Consider the following 5,280-nt stretch of genomic DNA (forward strand, 5'->3'; position numbering starts at 1 on the left):
TGGTGACATATCAAATCTCCTCAAACTCCGAATGAAATATAGCCACTGTCATGCCTTCTTTGTAGCTGCTTGAATATGCTGGGCCCAGGATAAATCCTCTCCATGTTGTATGACGTAGGTGATCATGGTCTTTCCATGACCATGATTGATCTTGGCAAATTTCTGACACGCAGGAACTTGGAATTGCTCACTCTCTCCACTTCCGATCACTCTATGAGGACTTGTGTACATCTCTTCATCTTACCCTTCCTGAAGACCACAATCAATTCTTTGGTCTTACTGATATTGAGAGCAAGGTTTTTGCTGCAATACCACTCAACCTTCCGATATATCTCACTCCTGTACACCTTCTCATAACCATCCAAAAATATGTAACAATAGCTTTGTCATTGGTAAATTTATAGGTGCTATTTGAGCTGTGCTTAGCCACACTGTTACGGGTGCAGAGGGAGTGGAGCTTTGGGCTAAGCACACATCCCTGAGGGGCATCAGTGTCGATTATCAGCGAGGTGGTGATTTTCAATTTATTATCAAAGAATGCATAAGTTATATACCTTGAGATTTGTCTGCTTACCGGCAGCCACAAAGCAAGAAACCCAAAGAACCCAATTAAAATAAAGACAAAACCACTGCGCAGAGGAAGGGAAAGAAAAAAAAACACAACATTCAAAGAACAGGAGCAAGTGACAGCGTTCCGAACCAGATTGAGTCCTTAGATCCAGTCCCCAGAGCAGCCGGGGTCGGCCCAAACCTCGGTCTCAGCAGCAGAGAGCCGGAGCAGTTCACCACCAAGAGATGAAGGAACATCGCGGGAGAGCGAGCACAATCAGTCCAACTCCCGCCTCCAGTCGCGACACTCAGTCTATCCGGACCGGCATTTAAATTGTCCAAGCACCGGGTAGTGCCTCGATCTGGGACCTGGACCCCGGCATAGCAAAACACTCGGGCTGTCCAGCCCAAAGCCATCCTCGATCTCACCAGATCGGCTCGGCGCTTGCAGGAGGACGGGGGACGGGCACCGAAATCTTGCCGCGTCGACCCCTCTCTAGCTCGCTCACCCCAACTCTAACGGCGATACCGACTCCATCTTGGGCTGTGAGTCTCTGGTGAGGAAGTCAAGGATCCAGCTGCGGAGGCCCCAGTTTTGGAGCTTTTGGATAAGAAATGTAGGAATGATTGTACTAAACGCTGAGCTGTAGGGATGAGAATCAGAGTGTTTATTGTCACAGACATTAGCTGTGCAATTTTGTAGCAGCAGTACAATGCAAGATACAAATATGATTAATATACTGAGAGGCATCAGTGTTACTCTGCTGATGTGTTTACGTTCCTTACCAAAGTTCCCTGTATCAGTTTTTCCGAGCAGATGCAGAGGAAGCGCATGCTGCTCTGATTTCTCCTGACCAGATGCACAGTGTGAATTCTGCGTCAGATGTCCCCTTCTGGTATGAAGGTGTAAGCTGATCGCAGCCAGACAGCTGGTTCATATAACAGCAGCAACCAAGCACTGGGGACGAAGAGACGGGCTGACGCAATGGTTCCTATTGCCGTTTGCAAAGCACTGAACGGTTCAGGAACACGGCCATGAATGCAGGGCAGCCATTGCCTTCACGTTACGTCAAAATCAGAATCAGTTTTAATATCACCGGCATATGTCATGAAATTTGTTAACTTTGCAGCAGCAGTACAATGTAATACAAGACAATATAGAAGAAAACACTAAATAAATGAATTACAGTGAGCATATACATATATATTAAATAGTTATGTTAAAATGAGTAAGACAGAAATGGAAATAAAAAAGTAGTGAGGTAGTGTTCATGGGTTCAATGTCCATTCAGAAATCGGATGGCAGAGGGGAAGAAGCTGTTCCTGAATCGCTGAGTGTGTGCCTTCAGGCTCCTGTACCTCCTCCCTGATGGTAACAATGAGAACAAGGCATGTCCTGGGTGGAGGGGGTCCTTAATGATGGGCGCTGACTTTCTGAGGCATCGCTCCTTGAAGATGTCCTGGATACTACGGAGGCTGGTGCCCCTGATGGAGCCGATTAAGTTTACAACTCTCTGCAGCTTCCTTCGATCCTGTGCAGTAGGACCCCTCCCCCCAACTATACCAGATGGTGATGCAGCCCGTTAGAATGCTCTGCACAGTACATCTACAGAAGTTTTCGAGTGTTTTAGGTGACGAACCAAACCTCCTCAAACTCCTAATGAAATATAGCCACTGTCTTGCCTTCTTTGTATCTGCCTCGATATATTGGGACCATCTATACATACATGTTTGCATCAATGCACTGAATGGCACAGGATATGGGTATTCCTGGCAAGACTGACATTCATAGTTCATTCAGAACGAATCTTGAGGAGGTCTGGTGAGATGCCGAGGTCTAGAAGCTGAAGGGGTTTCAACTGGTCCTTTTGGAAGGGAGATCCGGGATTTAGATCTGGCATCAATGAAGAACCGGTGATATGCGCTTAGTGGCCACTCCATTAGGAAGAGGAGTGGGACCCGGTGTGGTCTGCTGTTGCTGTAGCCCATCCACCTCAAGGTTCGACGTGTTGTGCATTCAAAGATGCTCTTCTGCACACCACTTTTGTAACGTGTGGTTATTTGTGTTACTGTCGCCTTCCTGTCAGCTTGAACCAGTCTGGCCATTCTCCTCTGACCTCTCTCATTACAAAGCCATTTTAGCCCACAGAACTGCCGCTCACTGGACTCTTTTGTGTTCCTTGCACCTTTCTCTGTAAACACTATAGACTGTTGTGCGTGAAAATCCCAGGAGGTCAGCAATTTCTGAGATAATCAAACCACCCCGCCTGGCACAACAATCATTCCACAGTCAAAGTCACCTAGACAAAACTTCCTCCCTGTTCTGATGTTTGGTCTGAACAACAACTGAACCTCCTGACCATGCCTGCATGCTTTTCTGCATTGAGTTGCTGCCACATGATTGGTGGATTGGGTATTTGCATTAATGAGTAGCTGTACCTAATAAAGTGGCCTTTCGCCATCTTTCCCACGAAGGATAAAACGTAAACTTGGAAGTGGCGACATTCCCATGGACCTGTTGCCCATGTCCTTCTGTGGCATTGGCGGTAAGTCTTGGACTCAGGATAGTCCTGGCAAACTGCTGCAGTGCACCACGTGGCTGCTGCATTCGGTACCCACGGTGGTGAGGGGACAACTGATAAAGGTGGTGGAAGAAGTGCCAATCCGACATTCCTATGAAATCAGTAAAGCTAGGAAAGGTTGGGAAAACCTTCAGGATGGTCATGAGGGGATGCGGAGTGCAAATGTTGAAGTGTTGACCTTTAACCTTTTGGGTCTTTGGGTAGCTTTAATTAAATTAATTACCTCAGATAAAGTTGACTTCAGATATTGTCCCAAAATGTACAGCTCTGTTAATCGCAGGAACCAGCCTCCTCTCTGTGGACTGTCTACACTTGCAGCCACTAAGATCAAAGACCCCATGGACCCCAGACATTCTCCCTTCTCCGCTCTCCCATCGGGCAGAAGATACAAAGGACTGAAAGCACGTCCCACCAGGCTCAAGGACAGCTTCCATCCCACTGTTGTCGGGCTTGTGTGGATCTCCTGCCCAACAAGATGGACTCTTGGCCTCATAATCTGCCTCGTTATGATCTTGCACTTTATCGTTTACCTGCTCCGCACTTTTTCATTAGCTTTCACAATTTATTCTGCATTGTTATTGTTTTACCTTGTTAAGACCATCAGAAATAGGAGCAGAATTAGGCCATTTGGCCCATCGATTCTGCTTTGGCATTTCACCATGGCTGATCCATTTCCCCCTCAGCCCTAATCTCCTGCCTTCTCCCTGTATCCCTTCATGCCCTGACTAATCAAGAATCTACCAACCCCTGCCTTAAATACACCCAATAGCTTGGCCTCCACAGCCACCTGTGGCAACGAATTCCACAGATTCACCATCCTTTGGCAAAAAAAATTCCTCCTCATCTTCGTTCTAAATGGACGTCCCGCTTTTCTGAGTCTGTGTCCCCTGGTCTTAGACTCCCCACCATAGGAATCATCCACTCAATCTCTATTCTACCTCAATGCACTGTGTAATGATTTGATCTGTATATTATCAAGTACTGCCGCCACAAAATTAACAAGTTTCACATCCTATGCCGGTGATATTAAACCTGATTCTGATTCTGATTCTGAACAGTATGCAAGACAAGCTTTTCACTGTAGCTTTGTGCATGTGACATGAATATATTAATACAACACCAGAGAAGTATTACCCTTAGGTGTGGTGTATGGGGTGTCCAGGGAGGGCTAGAGCTTCTGGTGCAGGGTCTTGTGTCCCTTCTGGGGCAGCTCCCTCACCTGTGGTCCCCACCGGACACTCAGCTCTCACCTGCGGCTCCAAGTAGCCGTTTGCATGCGACAGCAGCCACACCCCGGTACACCGCTTCGACAGGCGGAATAAACCGGGTGAGGGTAGCCGGTGCGCCACATACTGTCATGAGATAGGGACGTGCGCGTCCCAGCATGTGAAGTCAGCTCTGATGGACTGGTCAGATGAGATGTACAGAAGGGCGGTTCTGAAACGCTCTGTGGAGAGCAATGAGTGTGACAAGACATCACGGTCATCCACTGCAAGCAAGAAAGACCCCAGTTTGTGACACTTATTCATACCACTGGACCCAGACTCCCCAGGATGAGAGAGTGGAACTGCCCCAGTGCAATGTCTTCTCCACTTTAAAAACTCTCCCCCACAGGTTTCCTGTCATCCTGGGACACGGTGGACATCCACCACCCCAGCAGCACCATGACATTTTAAAGATTTAATCCATTGGCACAAATTAAACATGAGAGCGTCCACAAAAGCTAAAAATGCTTGGCAAATGCAGAGTCCATCAATGGGACTGCTATACAAATTGGTGTGTTCTCGAAAGCACACACTCTTACAGTCTGGTCTTGATGGTCGATATTCTACACACTACAGTTGTCACCGACTTCACCAAGACCAGAGCGTATGGGTGTGTGCCTTCGAGGACATACAGGGCATCACGATCATTATGTGCCCTGTCGTATGATGCGGGCGGTCGAGGTCTTCGACGATGATTGTTCTTGACAAATTTTTCCACAGAAGTGGTTTGCCATTGCCTTCTTCTGGGCAGTGTCTTTACAAGACGGGTGACCCCAGCCATTATCAATACTCTTCAGAGACTGTCTGCCTGGCATCAGTGGTCGCATAACCAGGACTTGTGATGTGCACCAGCTGCTCGTACGACCATCCACCACCTGCTCCCA

This window comes from Mobula birostris, chromosome 29 (assembly GCF_030028105.1).
Source record: "Mobula birostris isolate sMobBir1 chromosome 29, sMobBir1.hap1, whole genome shotgun sequence".
NCBI classification, from domain to species: Eukaryota; Metazoa; Chordata; class Chondrichthyes; order Myliobatiformes; family Myliobatidae; genus Mobula; species Mobula birostris.